The sequence below is a fragment of the Tenrec ecaudatus genome, chromosome 4, assembly GCF_050624435.1.
Source record: "Tenrec ecaudatus isolate mTenEca1 chromosome 4, mTenEca1.hap1, whole genome shotgun sequence".
In the NCBI taxonomy this organism is placed as follows: domain Eukaryota; kingdom Metazoa; phylum Chordata; class Mammalia; order Afrosoricida; family Tenrecidae; genus Tenrec; species Tenrec ecaudatus.
This window is the reverse complement of record NC_134533.1, coordinates 143,832,066-143,853,715: the sequence shown is the minus strand read 5'-3', so window position 1 is coordinate 143,853,715 and position 21,650 is coordinate 143,832,066. Positions and strand designations below refer to the sequence as shown.

Here is a 21,650-nt window from a genome sequence, read left to right as displayed (position 1 = left end):
TTGGCTTCTAATGGGATATAGACCTAGAGTAGCAGTTGCTGAGCTTCGTGGCCTTTTTGCATCAGCCAGTTTGAGGTCAGGAAGACATGATTTATGACTGACTTTGTGATCCTGCATCTGACCGGCAAACCACATGCATTCATCAGCATTCAAATGGATCATTTTGAAGTTGAGTGGTTAAAAGCAGGTAACTACTATGTCAGGATTTGGTCAAGGGTGGGATTAGAGGTGGTGGTATCACACGCTAGGCACTGTGGGAAACCTGAACGCTGCCGTTCCTGACCTCAAGGAATCTGCAGCCCAGGTAAGAATAGGGGCAAACTTTTTGGCGGTTCTGATGGGGATGGAGACCCGTACTTTTAGAAAGGTACCCACCCTAGCAGTCTTTCCCAAAGAGGGTAGCTGAGCTCAGCCACAGATGGTCAGCAAGGAAGGCTGGTTGTGGAGCACTGTGGCAGTAACTTGGTTCAGAACTACTCCCACACCCGGGACCCTTATCGAGTCAGTGTGGAACTGTCCCCAGGGGTTTTCCAACACTATAAATCTCTTCCACAGCAAGACGAGTGGCGACATAGGAAGCTGCCTTCGCATCAGGACACTTCGAAGGTCCTTGCAAGCCCCGGTTTATGGCTCAAACGTAAGCCTGTGGCCTACATTTTTTCCTCCTAGGCCTCCATTTCCTGGCCTTTGGGTTTATCTGTCGTTTTTAGTCCCTCAGAACCTTCCTTCAGCTGGCAAGATCCTCTTCAGAGACAGAATCCATAAGGGAGCTTCCAGAGCGTTGGAGTCTGAACTCGGGAGGCCGTAATTTTTGCTGTGGGGTCGTTCCCGCAGCGCTGAGGAGAAACGCTGAATGAACTCGGGGGCAAAGCCAAAAAGGTCAGTTAGGTAGGTTCCGAATGTCTGGCAACTCAGCTTCAGCTCGTTCCACACCCAGCATGGGGCTTGATTGACAGGTAACTCTGCCCAATCCCAGCGCCGCACCGGCCGCGGCCGCGACAGAGAAGGGGCAATTTAGCCTATCATCTTGGTCCGGGAGCGGGCTTCCTGTCCGCGTGGCACCGCCCACGTCCTTGGGCCCAATCAGCGCTTCCCGCTCGTCCTCCAGCCCGCCCCCCGGCAGCGCGCTCCGCCCCGCCCCGCCCCGCCCCTCTCCCGAGAGCTACGCGGCGGTGGCGCGCAGGCCTCGTGCCGTAACGGCCATCCCGGCGGCCGCGGCGTCGTCCCGGTACTGTCCTCAGGTGCGCTGGAGCCGCCAGGCCTGGCAGAGGGAAGGAGAGGCGGCCTTGTTGGCAGGTAGACAGATGCACAAGCAGACTCGTCCTGCCGGTCCACCCAGTTTGTTAATCCCCTCGCTTCCTCTCGCCGGGCGAAGTTAGCCCCGGGGGCGCCGTCTGCCGGCCCGGAGAGGTGCGGTGCCGGAGGGGGCGGGGAGGCCGCTAGGCCTGGCCGGGCGTTTGCGCTGGGCGCGCGCGGCCCCTCAGCGCAGCTCCCTGCGGCCTGGCTGCTAGGCTCCGTCGACCGGCCCGTGGCTTCGCACCCGAGGGAGTGCCCGGCTGGCTGGCCTGCGCGGCCGGGTGGTGGGGTGTGCAGCGCGCTAGCTTCTGTTTCCCTTCCAGAAAGCCCTGTTGCCTGCCCTGTGTGTAACCCGAGGCCGGGAAGGGGGGCTTGCCAGGTGAAGGGAACCGGGCCCCCCCTGCAGCCCGCGCGAAGGGCCGGGAGCCGCGTCTCGGGCGGAGGGTGGACATCTTTCTGGACGCGCCCTCTGCCCCTCCCCCAGACGTTTTCTTGGTCCTCCGGTAATGTGGATGAAAAAAATCGTTTGGATCTGCTTTAGATTTGGTTTGCGGTTGCTCGGGCTGTAAGCTTTAGAGTTCAGTTGTAATATGCTCCGTTAAAAAACGGTCTCGATAGCTTGGTTTTGTAGCCTTCCATAATGTGCCTCCATAAAAGTTGAATTCGCCGTTAGAAGCTCTGGAAGCTGGGTTTTGTTTGGGAGCTGAGAACCCAGACGTAAGCGCTCGATTAAAGCAGAACTGATGGACTGAGGTCACCTTACAACAACCATTCTACTCATTTATTTAGGCAAGAAGCCATAGGAGTTAAAGGAAAGAATGACGTGAGTTTGAGAATTTTCTAGCATTATCTTTGGTAAGGAGTAAAGAAGTTTAAAGTATAACTGTTGCAAGAGAGTCATTTTTAAAACCTTGCTTTGAAAAATTAGGAAAAGCCATTTATTAATAATTTGTTAGCCACCTGTGAAGTCGTAGTTTAAATGGGGGAAATCTAAGAAAAACCATTTGGGGGGTAATTGTTAATAACGGCTTGTTTTTATATAGGTATTGCCGCATAACTTAACTCAAATAAATATTCCCTGGTTGATCATCAGTAATTTCATTTCGTCTTGACCACAAACGCTAGGATTTATTTCCCCCCTTCTACTCCTCTCTGGGAACACTGTGTAGGAAATGGCTGGAATATCATTATCACAAAGCGCTCCTGTCCTTTCTGTGCCTGATCCTGTATTGAATTTTAAATTGTTCTGCTTTTTTAGTTCAGATCTTCCCAGTCCTTTCCTGGTCCATGTAAAACCTGAAGCTCACGTGGAAGGTTTTATTAGACATTAAATGACATGCCCCTAGGTTTCTTCTTATTTTTACTTTTCACCTTTATGAACTTTCTGCCAAAGCTCAAGGTGGATTTGATGTGATTATTGTTATAAATCACTTGTGAAGAAGACTTAATAAATACAAATGTAGTTCACAGTTTTTTGTATCATAGTTCTTCCTTTGTACAATTTACCTTCCTGTTATGGAGAGATACCAAATGTTTTCTTCTAGCAACACCAGAAAATGAAATGATATTTAGTAGAAGGAAACTCTTGAAATTCCTGTGCCCAACAAGTTCATAAATACTAGGAGGACAACTGATAGGGTCACAAGTGATATTTAAAGATCATTTAAATAAAGCAACAATTCCATCTGTATGCTCCGCACATCAAATCAACTGGTTTGAAAACAGAACAGTTTTCTCTTGAAAACTAATTTCAAACCCTGATGTTTTCTTTGGGTGACATCATGCTTTCAGTTACATAGGCACAAACCTTGGTTTCATCTTTGATTTTCTCTGTCCACATAATTTACCTTTGACCAATTTTTGTCAGTTTTTAAAAAAATTCAGTTACTTTTCATTCCTGATATATTTTACTTTTTATCTCTGAACTATTAACTTTTAATTGGGTTTATTTAAGCCTTTTCTCTCACCACAGTTTGTCTAGCCTGCTGTCATAATCTTAAAAACAAAATAAAAAACAACTTTGAAAACATCCCTGATGTCTCAGAAACCAGCAGTAGTTCTCAGTAACCTACATAATTCAGAATTCCTAACCTTGGGACTGACTTAACTAGTCTAAGCTGATTTTTTTTTAAATGATAATACTTGTATGGGAACTAACCTCAACCAAACCAGTCTCCTTTTGTGACTCTAGTTTTCTATTTTCACAGCCTATCTGTTGAGACTTTGTCTATACATAGCCACATTAAAAAAAAAGTTCCCCTTAAGTTATTCAAGTAACACATGAAGTGAAATAGTAAGTTCTTTTTTCGGTGTTCCAGTGCAGCCTTCCAGAGCTTTCTGTCTTGCATGTTGTTGCATTTCTTGAACTCACAACTACTGTTTTATGATTCTCTTGAATTTCAACCTCATGTGAACTTAGAGTATCATTAAGACATTAAGACCATTGCTGAAAGAGATGTAGATGAAACCTTTGATAGATAAAGGAAACAATATACAAAATTATTTAGACTGAAATAAAATGGTATCTTATTTCAAGTTCTGTGTACTCTTTATGAAATCATAGGACTTCTCATCTGTCATTTTTAATGATTTGTCTCACATTTCTTCACATTTTGTGTATTTATGCCTTACAGGTTAAAAACTTCTTGAATATAAGGGTGCCTTTATGACTTGCATTCTCTCTTTTAGTGCTTGTTTGACATATTGGCAGTATTGATTAGTTATTTGTCATTTCAACAGCTGGGCTCTTTGGATCCATTGTAAAGTGAATCTTACAAGGTTTGCTGTTGACATTCAGTTTGTTTGAAGCTTTTGTGGAGAGAGTCCTGGAGGCCTTGGAAATAGGTGTGAAGCCGACAGATGAACTGGGAGGGTTGGCCAAGTGACTAACAAAATAGAATGGCCTTAGCTAAAGGTGCTTTTTCTCCTTTTGAGTGTAAAATAGTCATACTGTGTGTAGTTGTTCTTTATCTTTTCCATTTTCAAAACCAGTGGTTCATATAGTTATTGAGCAAAACATTTTGAAAGTAATTTATGCCATTTTGGGGAATTGGAGAGCTTTTATGTAGTTGGTTCTTCACAGTTTTTCACAAGTTTCTGTTAGGAAATGTAAGAGAGGGTTGCCTTGGCATTTTTCTTACAAGTTTGTAGGAAGCTGTGAATGATGGAAGACAGGAAAAACAGAGAGGTAACCAGGTGGAATAGTCTTAGTGGAATGCTTACTCCTTTGGTCTGAACTGGGTGGCTGCTGTCATTGGATACTGTTGAGTGGGTTCTGACTCACAGCAACTCTAGGTCCAGTGGAATGGAAACACTGCCCGGTCCTGTACCATCCTCACAAATACTGTGCTTGAGCCCAGGGTAGCAGCTACTGTATCAATCCTTTTATTGAGGGTCTTCCTCTTTTTCATTGCTCCCCTACATTCCAAGCACGATGTTCTTTTCCTGGTTCTGGTCTCTCCTGATTATATGTCCAGAGTACATGAGACAAATCTCATCATCCTCACTTCTAAGAACAGATTTATTTGATCTTGTGGCAAGTCCATGGTACTTTAGATCATCTGGACCAACCGCAATTAGATCAGTTCTTTGGTTTTCGTTATTTTTTATCCAACTTTCACGGGTGTAATAGGTGATTGAAAATTCCATGGCTTTTTGGAAATAATTTTTCATTTACTTTTTGAAAATTTTTATTTACTTAATTAAAATGATCAGTAAATGAACAATTTGTTCCAGATACCTGAAAGCTTACTTTAAGCTTGCCTTAAGCTTTGCTGGATTGGTATGAATGATTTCTGCTTTTGTTCATACAGATTGAGTAAAACAAGAAGTGAGAATGTGTACGCATTTAAAGGTATTTTTTCCAAGAATGGATGCATCTACAAAGTTCTACTATTTTTTAAGAACCAGCCTAAATTTTCAGCATTTATTTTCAATTTTTTGATGTGCAGAACAGTTCAATTAGTGGATATAACAAAGCGTTTAATATACTTTGAAAGTATTGTCAGGATTTTTTCATTTAAGAAAGCATTGGAAAAATCACCTTAAAAATGCTTGATCACTCTGAGGTACTGTATGTTTTTCTGTGTTGTACAAACAGTTTGACTCTACCCCGTCCAAGAATATCTTAGCTTCCCCTCCCAGTCATCCCATAACCCTGTGTTCTGTTCAGCCCTCTCTCTCACCTCAGGGATGAAGATGCCTTTTAAATTGGGGAGTTCATGTGACTTACTGATCTCCACACTGACTGACCCCACAACTCCCTTAAAACTCAAACCAATTGCCTTTAAGTCAATTTAAACTTGTGACCTGCTAGAACAGTGTGGAACTACCCCTTGGGGTTTCTAATGCTGTAATATTAATGGGAGCCGACTGCCATTGTATTTCTCTCAAGGAGCAGCTGGTGGGTTTCAACCTTGACTTTTTGGTTAGCATTTGAGTGCTTAATCACTGTGCTAACAGGGCTCTCATACTCTTTAAGTCTCATTCAACTCTCCACCTCATGGGAAAGGGCTGTTTTTAATTCATCAGAGAGCAAATACACAGAAATGCACAGGTGAGGTTGGGAGAGGATCTTTTAATGGGGTTTCCTTCCTATCTCCAGAGACCCAGGATTCTCGTACTTTATACAGGCTCTAGGGAATATTTGAGTCCCAGGCCATTACTGACAACCTGCCTAGTCAATGATCAGGGTCTTGCATATTTATGAATATATGTGATTAATTGTTTCATGCTCCCCTCCTTTCTAAAGTTACCCCTAGGTGAGGCCTTTGTATGGCCCCTTGTACATTTATATATAAAGACACTCACTTTTGATTGGTAATTCCAAAAGTTATTTCTAGGAAACCACAGATAAAAACCAAACCAAGTTCTTTGATGGTCCACATTTTGAATAGTAACATTTAAAAATTTTGTTTTGGAAAATAAGAATATTGTACAACCCTTTACTTTATAATTCTGTACTAATACATCATTTATTTGTATTATCCTGTTTCTTTTAATTTCTTGTCTATACAGCCTGGTATGATTTGGCTTTTAGCTATTTGTAGCCCTATTTCTTAATACTTTTTTTCTCTCATCATATTATAGATTGTCTTTGGAGCTTTTTTCTTTTGCCTAGGCACATGGCTTCTTTAGATTAGTGTTAGGCTTGACTTTGAGTAATTGAAAAACCCATAATTTCCCTCAAAGAAGAGAATTTGAGGGTTAGCCTGGGACTCATTTAAAAATGTTATTCTCGCCATCCTTTCTCCCTGCTATTGTAAATATCTCTAAAATAAAGATCTTTGCTTATAAAGCATGATCCCCTGCCCCCTCTTTATACCCTATTTTGAAATCCAAATAATGGAAAATATTATTAATTTATTTTTAAAGCTTGCTTATACTGTATCCTTAAAACTTTTTTATTGCAAAGTTTACACATTTTAAAATGCATTTAAATCTCTGAATGTTCACATTGAGTCCAGAAAAAAAACAACCAACATTTGCTGTTGAATCTTTGTATACTAATGGGGATCCATATGTAGTCCAATAAGCTAACTCAGAATTCGGAGGTCAAGGTCTACTCACATGCACTTCGGGAGAAAGGCCTGGCAATCTTCTTGCCCCCGCAAAATCCATTCTTAGGGTTTTTAAGTTAGTTTATTACACTACTTTAGGACTCCTTAGAAGGTTAGACATCATGAATCCATTTCCTACAAGAAACGGAACATTTCCAGCTCCTCAAAGGTTCTCTCATGGTCTCTGCAGGACGGTATCTTTTATGGTAGTGGACCTGTTGGGGGTACAGACCTTCCCCTCCCCAGACACACACACACACACACACACACACACACACACACACACACACACACACCAAATTAACATAAAACTTTCAACTCTTTAGGAACTTAGTTACTAATAGCCTTTTAACTAGAAGCCTTATCAATAGCATAAGCAATGTTTTGTATTTTATATATAATATACAGCATTCATATAAAAGCCACATTTTCAATACAAGATTAAAAGTGCAAGGTTTTTTTAACTTGCTGTCATCGGTCTAGTGTAGCTGCTCAAATTTACTTTTTTTTTTTTTTAAACAGTGGGCCTTGCCTTGGATTCATTAATTTAAAAAAAATCATTTTATTGGGGGCTCGTACAATTCTTATCACAATCCATACATCCATCCATTGTGTCAAGAACATATGTACATTTGTTGCCATCATCATTCTCAAAACATTTGCCTTCTACTTGAGCCCTTAATATCTGCTGCTCATTTCCCCCCTCCCTCCCCACTCCCCCCTCTCATGAACCCTTCATCATTCATAAATTATTATTATTTTGTCATATGTTACGCTGTCCGATGTCTCCCCCCGCCTTCTTCTCTGCTGTCCCTCCCCCAGGGAGGAGGCTATACGTAGATTCTTGTAATCAGTTCCCCCTTTCTACCCCACATTCTCTCCACCCTCCAGGCATCGCCACTCTCACCATTGGTCCTGAAGGAGTCATCTGTCCTGGACTCCCTGTGTTTCCAGTTGCTATCTGTGCCTATGTACTTCCTCTGGTCTAGCCAGATTTGTAAGGTAGAATTGGGATCATGATAGTGGGGAGGAGGAAGCATTTAAGAACTAGAGGAACGTTATATGTTTCATCTTTGCTACTCTGCACCCTGCCTGGTTCATCTCCTCCCCGCAACCCTTCAGTAAGGGGTGTATGGTTGGCTACCATTGGGCTCTGAGTCTCCACTTTGCACTCACCCACGTTTACAATATGATTTTTTATTCTTTCATGATGAACATTGGGCCTCTACTCAAGTACTCCCTCAATGCAAGAATACTTTGTTCTATTAAACTGTCCTTCCAGGTTGCTCACCTTCGTGACACAATTGCTGAAGACAAGTAGGTGCATAAGCAAATGTGGTGAAGAAAGCTGATGGTGCCTGGCTATCAAAAGATATAGCATCTGGGGTCTTAAAGGCTTGAAGGTAAACAAGCGTTCATCTAGCTCAGAAGCAACAAAGACCACATGGATGAAGCACACCAGCCTGTGTGATCACGAGGTATTGAAGGGATCAGGTATCAGACATCAAAGAACAAAACATAATATTACTGTGAACGAGGGTGTGTGTGGAATGGGGAACCAAAGCCCATCTGTAGGCAACTGGACATCCCCTTACAGAAGGGTCATTGGGAGGAGATGCGACGATCAGGGTGCAGTGTAGCAATAATGAAACATACAACTTTCCTCTAGTTCCTAAATGCTTCCTCCCCCCACCCCATCCCAAATCCGGCTAGACCAGAGGATGTACACTGGTACACATAGGAACTGGAAACACAGGGTATCCAGGGCTGACGATCCCTTCAGGACCAGTGGTGAGAGCAGTGATACTGGAAGGGTGGAGAGAGGGTTGGGTGGAAAGGGGGAACCCATTACAGGGATCTACATATAACCTCCTTTCTGAGGGATAGACAGCAGAAAAGTGGTGAAGGGAGACATCAGACAGCAAGATATGACAAAATAATAATTTATAAATTATCATGGGTTCATGAGGGAGGGGGAGCAGGGAGGGAGGGGGAAAAATGAGTTGATGCCAAGGGCTTAAGTGGAGAGCAACTGTTTTGAGAATGATGAGGGCAACAAATGTACAAATGAGCTTTACACAATTGATGTATGTATGGATTGTGATGAGTTGTTTGAACCCCAATAAGATGTTTTATTTAAAAAATAAAAAAGAAGATGGGAGGATACCCAGAGTCACGGTCCCCAAAATAACTGGTTGATATGTAACCATTTCAAGAGGTAGCTTGTGATCAGCAACCAATGGTAACTGAAGAGACGTCCAAGCTGCACTGAAGTGATTTGATAAGGTTCTAGGAATTGACAGACTATACCAGTTGAGGTGTTTCAACAAGCTGATGAAGCACTGGAAGCACTAATTTAGGTCAAGAAGTTTCTAATATAGCTACCACACTATTCACTTGGAAGAGATCCATATTTGTATCCTTTCTAAAGAAAGGTGACCCTGCATAATGTTGAAATTATTGAACTTTATCATTATATAACATGCAAGCAAAATTTTGCTGAAGATCATTTAACAATGGTTGCAGCAGTATATATGAATTCAAGCTGGATTCAGAGCCGGATTTGAAACCAGGTGTGCCATTGCTGACATTCAGATGGATCTTGGCAGAAAGCAGAGAATGGCCGAAAAATGCTTACTTGATTTAATGGCTGTGCAAAGCATACGTGTATATCCAGGCTTGGGGAATCGTTAGCCCACAAATCAGCTAACATCACACATCTCACCAAAGAGAAGCAGTTCCAGCCATCACATCAGAAGTGAGTTAATTAGATATTAGAACAATATGGCCTACAAATGATGTTATAAATATCCACTTGGCACTTGTAGAAAAAAGGTTCCCTGCCCCTGGTATAGATCATAACAAACTATGGGTAACAGTGAGAAGAATGGGAATTACGAACATAATAGTGCTCATGTGGAGCATTATAGACCAAGAGGCAGTCATTCAAAAAGAACAAGAGAATACTGTGTGATTTAAAATCAAGGTAAAGTGTCCGTCAGGATGGTATCCTTTCAGTATCCTTAGTTGCAGGTGAAAGTTGGGCAGTGAGTAAGGAAGACTGAAGATGAGCTGATCCATTGAATTACATTGTTGACAGAGATTATGGGAAGTACTATGGATAGTCAAGAAAAACACAATGTCTCTTTATCTTAAGCACTTAGGACACCTTACCAGGAGAGACCAGTACCTGAAAAAGGACATCATGCTTTGTTCTTTTCCATGCAGAGCTCTGTATGAAATGCTTGGGCTTCCTCACAGCATGGTAGTTCAGCTCCAAGAACAGGTATCACTAAAGTTCCAAACATAGTCTTGGAAGTCACATAGCTTCATTTTTGTCATAGTAATACATTAAAGGGCAGGGCATTGACTTTCTTACTAGTGTGAAGCCGAGTAGGGTCTAAATTACATTGTAAAAAGAGCATGTAAAAAAAAATAGCATGTAAGACGGGGATAGGGCGTAGTGTTGTGACCCTTTGGAATATACAATATGCTACCTGTATTGAGGTGTTCCGTTGATATGACCACATGGATATTTCTTAAGTATGTTGAACTTACCACAGTAAAGTCTTGATTTCTTAAACCACACCTACATTTCTTCATTCCTCAGTCTTGTCATTACAATGACAGTGCTGTCCATCCAGGAGCTAAACGCCAGGTGCCATGCCTGATTGATTCCTAGCTCTCACCCCCTCTACTCCATCAGCAAAGTCCTGTCTCTGCTTCCAAATTGTATCTTGAATTCTTCTTTTCTCTATGTAGAAATACCACACTACTCAAATCCAGGCTGCCATTATTTTTCACTTATAACTCATTCTTCATACAGCAACTAGAGAAACATGTTTAAGATTCCGTATTAGTCCTCGTAGGGTTACTAATATATAGCAGATCTAGGCAGCTTGACATGATGAAAGTTTATATTTTCTCATGTTCAGTCTACATATATGTTGGGAAGGTAATCTCTTTCATGCATTCACTCAGGGACTCGGGCTCTTCTGTTTTTAGATGTCAACACCATCCTCAGCTTATAGCTTTTGTGGTGGTTTTTAAAGGGGCAGTGTTTGGAAGAACATTTTTATGATCAGGGTAATTGACATATTTTTGCACATTCTTTTGGCAAGAACTGACTTACTTGATTTCACTTAACTACAGAAGGCTGGGAAATATAGTACCATGCTACAGACACAGAGGAGAATGCAGGTACTAATGAGCACTAGCCAGAACATTCCCTTTAATGACTGCTTATCACATATAGATTAAAACCCAAACTCCTTCATGATCTCACCCAATTTTTGTTTCAAACTCAGCATACGCCACTTTCCTCATTATTTCCTAGCTACAATAGATTGTGTCATTTCCCATAATATGCCAAACTCCCACAAAAGACCTATTTAATGTGTTAAGAGCACATTTGTATCTTTGTGGTCTAAGGTGTGCCTGGTCCAAGCCATGGTATTCTCAATCGCCTCATATACGTGTGAAAGCGAGGCAAAGAATACAAAAAAATTGGAGAGTAATTGAAGTTAAATTATGGCCTTGGCAAATAGGATGGTTAGGGATTATGTCAGCCAGACACTCCTGGATAAGGCTAGGGCCAGAGCTCAACCTGTCAATTGATGACACCACCTTGATTTGATCAGCATTTTTGCAAGAGAGATTGAGAGAGAGAGACTGAACAGGTGGAATCCTCTTTTGCCAGTGACTGTGCCCCTGCTAGAGCTGGATCTTGGGTTTGGTTCCTCCTCGATCTGCTGCATTTCCTGCTCATCCCAGGAGCTGTCAGACGGCTGCTGGTGGCAAATTCATTCCTTTCACTTTGGGCGTCTGCAGCCACTAGTGTATTCCCCCTGCTGTATCTGCTTCATCATCGTGCTGATTCCTGTTCTTCAGCTTTCATGAGTAATGAGAAGCCTGACTTGAACTAGATTGGTTTTACCTATTTCTCCAACCGTGGAAGCCATTTCTTTCTATAAATCTTTGTTTATATACAAGACATACAAGTGTCAGTGGTTTTGCTTTTCTGGAGAACCCAACCTAATACAGCAAAGAATAATGACTATCATGGGCTTCCAGAAGAATGAATATGTCTTAGAAGTACAGCTGAAATATTCCTTAAAAGCAAGGACTGTATCTCATGTACTTTGAACATGTTATCAGGAGGGGGACCAGTCACTAGAGAAGGACATGAGATTTGGTAAAGGAAAAGGTACACAAAAAGAGTATAATCCTCAATGTAATAGATTGAGACAGGCAATGGCTGTAATGATGGACTCAAACAGAGTAACATTTGTGAGGATGATACAGGACTGAGCAGTATTTTCTGTTGTACAGGGAGTCACTGTGAGCCAGAACCAACTTGACAGTACATTACAATAGAACCAACTTTGCATGGAATGCTCTACTATAAATTATTGCATGGCTACCTCCTTTTCATCCTTCAAGTCTCAGCTTAAATTTAATCCCTGTAGACTAACCTAACTAAGCCACTTACTGCCTGTAAGTTGATTCTGATTCATAGTGACTCCATAGGGTAGAGTACAGCTTTTCCATAAGATTTCCAAGACTGCAAATCTTTGTGGGAGCAGACAGCCCCCTCTTTCTTCCATGGATTGATTACTGGTGGATTTGATCCTTGTGCTTGGCAATCCACTGCTTAATCCACTATGCCAGCAGGGCACCTTAATCTAACTATAAAGATGTCTTCTCATTGGATTTATGTCTTTTACTGCATTCACCAGACTCAAAAACACTTGAACTCATGCCATTGAGATGATTCCAACTCATAGTGACCTTATGAGACAGAGTAGAACTGGCCCTGTCGGTTTCTGAGACTAAATCTTTACAGTAGAAAGCCTCATCTTAAATCCTGTGGAACAGCTGGTAGTTTTGAACTGCTGACCTTGTGGACTCCATAGGCTGCTGGGACTCCCCCCCCCCCCCATAGCATTTCCCACAGGTGCCCACGAGGGGGTACCTGGAAAAAAGTTCAGCTGAGTGGAGCTTTTGTAGTATGCGTATTTTCTCTAGGCAAGTATTGAGCAAGTCACTCTGAGTTAGTGCACCCAGTGCACCCACCTGGAAGGTTCTCTGGTCACAGTGAATTTTTTGTAAAAGCAGGTTCTCTCTAACCTCATTCTCTGTGATAGCCAATTTAAGAGACCAGCAAGTGGCTGTGATATTTTGTTTCCTGCTTGGTAAAAATGCTGCAGAAACTGTTGTGATGGTTGAACACAGCTTACAAGAACAGAGCTATGGGAAAAACTCAAGTGTGAGTGGTTTGCTTATTTCAAAAAAGGCAAAATTTCGATTAATGACAAACCCGTTCAACTTCCCCAACAGATCTTAGTGCATTTGGAGTTTTTTCCACGAGGTCAAGCTGTTAATCAAGCTATCTCTATCCTGCAAATATTGTTTAACAGTGTGAGACAAAAAAGGCCTGATTGTGGCAGATAAGAGACTGGTTTTGCCACCAGGACAATGCACCTGCTCACGCAGCCATTTCAGTGTGCCAGTTTGTGGCAAAAAACATGCCTCTCCTGCCCCATGAACCTAACTCACTTGACCTTGCTCCTTACAACATTTTTTATTTCTTTGAATGAAGAGGGATATAAAAGGACAGTAGTTTGATGACTTAGAAGAGGTGAAGAAAAAGTGAGGAAGGTGCTGTCAGCCATCCAAACAGGAGTTTGAAAGATGTTTCCAAGAGTGGAGTCACTATTTGACAAATGTATTAAGTGTAATGGGGAATACTTTAAAGGTGACCAGGTTGTTTTGTAAAAAAAATTAAATGCATAGCTTTTTGGGGAAATATTCCATTTTTTTTTCAGTACCCCCTCATAATTCACTTACAGTTTTTATCTGTTTGCTAACCTGTTTCCTATACTGGAAAAGTAATGTCTTTTCCTCAGCACTTAGCCATTGCATAGTGTGCACACTAGTTATTTAATAAATACGATGTATAAATAAATGAATATTACATAAAATATATTGAAATGCAAAGGCTGAAGCATTTAATACAAGAAGGCTTTAAATTAATTTTTCATCAACTTTTTGAAGTCTCCACATAACTAAGATTTTCTGTACTAATTTAGGTGGATTGCTGAGGGTGTGGTTTTTAGTGGAGTCAGTGGCAGTGGAACAGAAGAAGATGACAAAATACATTTCTAAGGAAAAAAATCAAAACCAATTCGTGTTTGTCTTGAGAATCTGAGAGAAAGGAAATGGTTACCTTTAAGTTGCCCCTGATTTATGGTGACTGTATGCACAGTGGAATGAGAAATGAAGTGTTTTCCAATCCTATGCCATCCTCATAGCTTGTGGATTGGACTGGTTGATTTGGGAGTCCGGAGACCGAAGGTGACACTGTTAAAAAAGAAAGTAATCAGTTATCAGAAGGTAAATTTTAAGAACAGGTTATTTAAGGGAAAGCTATTAAAGAGAGGAGTACTAACATGATGTAATGTTCAAGAAATAAGCTGAAAAATGTTTCATGCAAGAGGGGTGGTTAGTGTGGTTGTCTCTAATGTGGCTGTACCTTGTCTATACATTTGTAGGTTCTGAAATTCTTATCGTAGTTTGAGGCCAGCATGTACCATGTAGGTCTTGACTGTGAGAGACTGTAGCATGATGAAGATGTTAAAAACAGGGAAGTAAAGCTTGGAGTCCTTTTAGAAACCTCTGAATTCCTATCATTTAGAGATGTCCACTAAATTATTTATAAATGAGAACTGTTTTGTTTCAAAATAATTCAGGGGAGCCAGAGTAAGGGGGGAATGTAGACAAAATAGATGACTTATGAATGGTGATTATTGGATTTTAGTGGATTGATTCATGTTCTTTAATGCATTTTTGAAATTTTCTACTAAAAGTTAGAAAAGGGGAATATAGCTTTTGAAGCTAGTTAAGGATTGACTCCTTCACTTGCTAGCTGTAAAAATAGTGTGAGGGTTGTGTCTGATCTCTATATAAGGAGGGAGAAGGATAATCACTATCAGCACTGTAAAAACATGAATCAGATATGCCTTCCTCCACCCTCTACTCAATTCTGATACCAACTGTCCCTCCAACAAAGTGTTGTTACTTTCTATTTTTCTGTAGGGTTTGATAATTCATTGCAATAGTCACACAGAACTTAACTTTCTCCCAATTAATGAGGTCTGTTATGGGCAGTACAAGATCAGAAATGGCCAGGATGTAGTTCTTCAGTGAGGCAAGCCGTACCAGTATTGCACTCACATGGACCCTTGACCTCTGACTTGCTTGCATAAGTGTTACAGAGCTCTTAACTGTGCTGATGAATGTCACCCAAAGGCACACACTCCATTTTTATATTAAACCTCAGACAAACTTTAGCTCTGTGGGTTGGCAAGCCTCGCTCCCCTGATTAAGTTTCTGGGAGGCACTCCATTCCACCAATAAGCCTTCTGCCCTGTGACACTCAACTTGCTTGTTCTGTGCGCATGGAAGCCCACTATATTGTTTCCTCTTGGTCTGCTGGCTCTGTTGCTCTGAATTCTTTGCTACTTCTGGTGTCATACCTTTTTGTCTACAAATCAAGGATGTCCAGTTCAGTGATATTGGCTACCGTCCACTTCTTGCTCTTCTCGATGGTAGTGATAAACCTTTTTTTGCTTCTTGATTGACACATTTTAAGCCTAAGAGGATGGCAAAACAACAATTCCCATTACAGTCTTTCATACATGTTATTTGCATGCTTCCACCCATGTAGCTTAATAACATTATTTGCAAGCTGTCTAATTCCTTTCGAACTGAAACTTACTGCCATCAAGTGGATTCTAACTCGTAGTGACCCTGTAGAACAGAGTAGAACTCTCCATGTGAGATTTTGAGACTAAATCGTTACAAGAGCAGAATGTCTCATCTTTCTCCCTTGGAACAGGTGGTGTTTTTGAACTGCTGACTGTAATAGTGCAGTGTGTAACATACTAGTCCACCAGGGCTCCTATCTAACCCTGCTTGTGGGCCACAAACATCTCACATTTGCATAGTGGTAACTGTCATTTGTTAGGAATTAGAAAGACTGTAGCTAGGACCATATCAAGTACTTCACTGCACCATACTAGTTATGACCTTGGACAAGTTACTTGAACTTTTGAAAAATCTTAGTTTCCTCAGTTATAAAATAGCTATATTGATCATGTACCTCAAAAGGATGTTATAGAGTATTCTGTATTTATTAAATAGGTTTAACTTACTTGCTCTGTTTGCTAAGTGCCCAATAAGCATTTCTAAAGGGAACTAATACAGTGAGAGAATATGTCTAGGCATTGTGGTTAAGGAGTTTGTAAGGGAGGAAAGGCTACGGTGCTTGTGATGGCAACACTTGTCAAGAAATTTTTTTTTTAACGTTACAGTTAAGTTTCAATTATACTAAATGCCTACATAGAGATAACATTCATGAGTTAGTTTTGAAATGTTTTTAGTAGGAGTTTTCTAATCTAAAATATTAACAGTACAATGATAGTTCGTCTGTTCTCGTTATACTTTAAAAAAAAAATCATTTTATTGTGGGATCTTATAGCTCTTATCACAATCCATACATCCATTCATTGTGTCAGCACAAATGTACATATTTTGCCATCATTTTCACAACATTTTCTTTATACTTGAGTGCTTGATATCAACTCATTTTCCCTCTTATAAACCCTTGAGTAAAATAAATTATTTTTTTCATGGCTTACACCAACTGCTGTCTCCCTTCACCCCTTTCTGGTTATACTTCTTCATTATATCTTTCTGCTGAATCTTATTCTGACAGCATTTATAATACAGGATAGCCTTTGAAAAGCAGTATATTTTTAAATAATTCAAATTAAGTACATTCCTTTTTAACATTAATATGAAATAAGGGCATATTTAAACTAACATAATATGATTATCAAGTTGAAACAAAGTTCTCTGAGCACTCAGTTTTCTTGTTACTGAATATTATTTATCAGTCTTACATTGAGACATCACAGTTTGACTATAGGTACCACATGATTCCATCTTGTAATAAATAAGAAAATCATTAACACAAGGAAAAGAGGGAACTCTCGCATAGCTTTGCATTCTGATCTTTTTAAACTTGAATGATCTTTTTGTTTGGGAGCAGGTCAGTGGTAGGTATCTTTCATGTGGAGGCGTGGTTAATCCTGGCGAATGCACTTAATGCACAACCACCAATGTCTTTGGGGTAGTGTGTGTATTGCTTAACCAGATGCTTTCAGACTAAGACATAGGAAAAAGACACCTGGAGATCTGCATTAGAACATCAGTAATTCTGTACTCAGGAAACTTGAAAATGTGAGCTTGAATTGAGTAGCAATGTCAATATTGTGCTTTTTTTCCATTTCCAGTCCTTCCCTCTTTCTGTGACACCCTCATCTCTACTAACAGTGCCCATAACTACCAGGAAAACAAACCACCAGGTTGGCTGTCAGTCCGGCATGTGGGAATCCTCCTGTCTAGACCCACCTAAAATGCCCAAGAAGCAGCCCAAACAAGCAGCTGGCGGGACCCGTGGAGCAGCTGTGGGAAGTAGGAGAGGGAGGTTCCTTCCAACCTGAGTGGATCTATGAGGGAGGGAGGAAGAAAAAAAAAAGAACATCAGTAATTGTGAAAACTGAATAAATCACAATAGTCCAAACTCTTGGTGTATGGGGTTGCCATGAGACACAGCCGACTCAGAGGCCCTTAACGAACATGTTATACTGATGATAATGGTCAGAGGGTGAGTACCTCTGGCTAGCTGAGAGAATAGTTAAAGCCAAATGTGCTTTATTGTTAAACATACTTCAAAAATTACCCTCCTTTATTTTTAGAAAGTCCTGAATTCTGGGAAGATATTTTAGTGCTTCCCTGGTAATTGAGAAAGTTTGATGACTATCAGAATTATTATTTTTGAATTTTAGTAATACAGGTAGAAGAATTCTGCAAACAAGGGGAATAGGAATGAATTCTTACCAACAGCAAATAATATTCTTTAGTCATTGCTGTACATTTTACATTTTCGTTTAATTACCAAGTCTTTTTGTTTTAAAGGTTTTATTGATATAGTTAACAAACCATGCATTCAGTGGTTTAAGTATATTTTAAAAGAGTTGTGTAATCATTATAATCCATTTTGGAACATTCTCTTCACTTTTTAACTCATTATTATAAGCTCCCCAACCTCCCCTTCCATAACCCTAAGAAACTATTAATCTAATTGTCTCTCTAAATTTACCTTTCCTGAATTTCATGTAAAGAAAATCATGCCAACAACCCCTAAGCAGCAACAACAAAATAATTCACAGAAAAATCTCATCCTAAAAGAAATATTTCACGGGAAATAATAAATACTAGAAAAAATTTAAAATGGGTCAAAAGGGAAATCAGAAAAGATTTAAAAGCAGTTTCATTCTGTTGTAGACGGGGCTACTAAATCTTAACCTAACTGTATCTGCATTAATGTGTTTCCACTGTACTCTTGTCTAAGAGGAAGGGTATTTACATCCCTGGTCAGTGTTCTAGGGAATTCAAGGAAAACTTAATCCATGTGGGGCTCTGCAAATAGATTTTGGGCTTTCGTTGTTATCCATAGCCGTCTGTAAACCCAGCAGAATTTAAACTCTAAAACAGTTTCCTTCTCTGATCTTGGATTTTATTATTTACGGTTTTTCAGTCACATGGGCTGGACTTAGCTGACACCTCACTTTGTTGACCATTGTTTTACGACAAGTTTTTAAGACTCGAGATGCTATTTTTTTTCTCATAGAAATGATTTCTTCATTACCCTTTGCCATATCTTTAGTCATCTCTTCATAAGAGTAAGTATTGAACAGGTCTACAACATAAGAATAGATTGTTCTTAGGTTAGGGCTTATGGTTAAATGTAAGTTCAAAATCCTTTAATATATCTAAGGTTTATTTTTTTTCCCTGTTCCATATTAGTGACAGCATTGTCATCTTTTTTGAGAGATGATATATATAAGTAAACTCCATGGGGCATTTGGTAATTTTGTAATAGTATCATTAAACTAGCTTATGGGTATAGAGTTTAAAATACTATTGAAATAGGGGAATATTCATAGATAGGAAAGCTTTTTAGACTGTATCGAATGTTCACTTATTAGTCATTGAGTCTTGTCATTTAAATAGCTTTATTAAAATGTAATTTGCGTAATGTACAATTCACTTGTTTAATGTATACGTTTAGTGTATTCACAGAATGTGCAATTGTCAGAATCAATTTTAGAATGTTTTTGTCATCCCCCCTAAGCCTCATACTCTTTTAATCTTTACCCCTTAATGTGCCCCTTAACCCAGCACTAGGCAACCACTGATTTGTTTTCTCTACATACAGATTTACCCATTCTAGAATATATAAATGGTCATACAGTATGTGCTCTTTTGTGACTGGCTTCTTTCATTTAACAAAATGTTTGCAAGGTTTATCCATGTTACAGCCTTTCTCAATAATTCCTTTTATTGCTGACTAATATTGCAGTGTATAGGTAGATGTTGTTTTTATTAGGTGACATTGAGTCAGTTATGACTCCTTGTGGCCCTGTCTACAACAGAATGAAACTGCTTAGTCTTGCACCATCCTCACAGTTGTTACAGTTAAACCCATTTTTGTAGCCACTGTGGGAGTCCATCTCCTGGAAGGCCTTTGGCTTTTGTTAACCCACAACTTGATCAAGTATAATATTCTTTCCTAGGGACTGGTCTCTCTTAATAACATGTCCAAAATGTGTGAGATGAAGTTCTTCATAGTCCCTTTCTAAAGAACATTGTTTGTGACTGTACTTCTCCAAATAGATTTGCTTGTTGTTCTGACTGTCCACGGTACTTTCAATATTCTTTACCAACTTGCATATGCATGTGAGGGGATAGAAAATACTATGGCTTGGGTTAAGTTCACCTTACTCCTCAAAATAACATCACTTTAAAGAGATTTGTGCAGCTTTATGATATTTCATTTCTCGGCTTCTGCTTCCATGAGCATTGCTTGTGGGTCCAAGCCAGATATAATCTTTAACAACATCGATCTTTTCTCTGTTGATCATGATGTCATATATTGGACTTGTTGCAATCCATACTGAAGGCTGCAGTTTTTAATCCTAGTCAGCAAGGGCTTTCAGCCTTCCTCTCTTTCTGTAAACAAGGTTGTGTTTGCATATTGCATATTGAAGATGGCTAATTCGAGATTGTGCCTCCTAAAAACCCAGCCCCCCTTCAAGCTATGTATATATATATATATTTTTTTACAAAACACCCACATCACCTTCATACTACTCTCCATTACACTTAATACATTTGTCAAATTTGTGATTCTATTCGTGGAAACATTTTTCAAACTCCTCTGTTTGTATGGCTAATATCTTCCTCAGTTTTTTCTTCACCTTTTCTAAGTCATCAAATTGCTGTCCTTTCATGTCCTTCTGTAATCATGGACACAGAAAGAAGTCTCCAGGAGCAAGGTCAGATGGGTAAGGTTCACGGGGCAAGAGAGGCATACTGTTTTTGCCAAGAACTGGCGCCCTGAGATGGCTGCATCAGCAGGTGCATTGTCATGGTGGCAAAACCAGTCCCCTGTCTGCCACAAATCAGGCCTTTTTTGTCTCACACTGTTAGCCAATATTTTCAGAACCTCTAAATAGAAAGCTTTACCTCTAGTGGAACAAACTCTAAATGCCACTACAGGTTGACATTTTTGCCCATTCAGGGAGTTGATGGACATCTAGAACAAGGTTTGTCATCAATCGACAGTTCACCTTTTTTGAAATGAGCAGACCTCTCATACACTTGAGTTTTACCTATAGCTCTGTCCTTGTAAGCTGTGTTCAACATCACAACATTTTGTGCAGCATTTTTCCTCGAACAGGAAACACATCTCACAGCTTCAAGGTGTTCATTTTCATTGGCCATCACAAAAAGAAGGGCGGGGTGGGGGGTTTGTACTATGAAAGCTCCGCCCAGCACAATTCTGGTTTTTTTTTTGTACCCCTGTATACCTAATCCTAATGCCCCATTCATATAATCTAGTTTCTCAGATTATGTGCTCTCAGTATACCAGTTGGGCAAATGTAGTAAAAGATACATCCCTGATGTATACCTTTCCTAGTTTTAAACCATTCAGTGTTCCCTGTCTTTTCAAACCATGCCTCTTGGTCTTTGTCCATATACAGGTTTTACGAGAGCACAATGAAATGTACTGAATTCCTATTCTTGCAGTGTTCTCCTTAGTTTGTTATGGTCTATACCATTGAATGCCTTTGTGTAGTCAATAAATCACAAATAAACATTTTTTAAGGCATTTTATTGGGGGCTCGTACAACTCTTATTACAATCCATACATCCATCCATTGTGTCAAGCACATTTGTACATTTGTTCCCATCATTCTCAAAACATTTGCTTTCTACTTGAGCCCTTGGTATCAGCTTGTTTTTCCCCTCCCTCCCCACCCCTTCCCATGAACTCTTGATAACTTCAAAATTATTATTTTGTCATAACTTACACTGTCTGGTGTTATCCTTCACCCACTTTTCTGTTGCCCCCCCCCCTCCAGGGAGGGGGCTATATGTAGGTCCTAGTAATCAGTTCCCCCTTTCTACTCCACCTTCCCCCCACCCTCCCATTATCGCCACTCTCACCACTGGTCCTGAGGTTCATCTGTCCTGTATTCCCTGTGTTTCCAGTTCCTATCTGTACCAGTGTACATCCTCTGGTGTAGCCAGATTTGTAAGGTAGGATTGGGATCATGTTGGTGGCTGGGGATGGAAGAAGCATTTAAGAACTACCAGAAAGTT

General features: G+C 40.3%; 1 protein-coding gene across 3 annotated transcripts in view; it reads left to right on the top strand.

The window, feature by feature from the left end:
• The first annotated feature begins 1,155 nt into the window (after nucleotides 1–1,155).
• Nucleotides 1,156–21,650, top strand: part of NCK1 (NCK adaptor protein 1) — a 65,798-nt gene continuing 45,303 nt past the window's right edge. The window contains exon 1 of one of the 3 annotated variants that reach the window (XM_075546872.1): nucleotides 1,156–1,296. The gene's annotated coding sequence lies outside the window, so the exon portion shown is untranslated. Of the gene's footprint in view, nucleotides 1,411–21,650 lie in introns of all 3 variants that reach the window. The other 2 variants (XM_075546874.1, XM_075546873.1) reach the window with 2 other exon arrangements.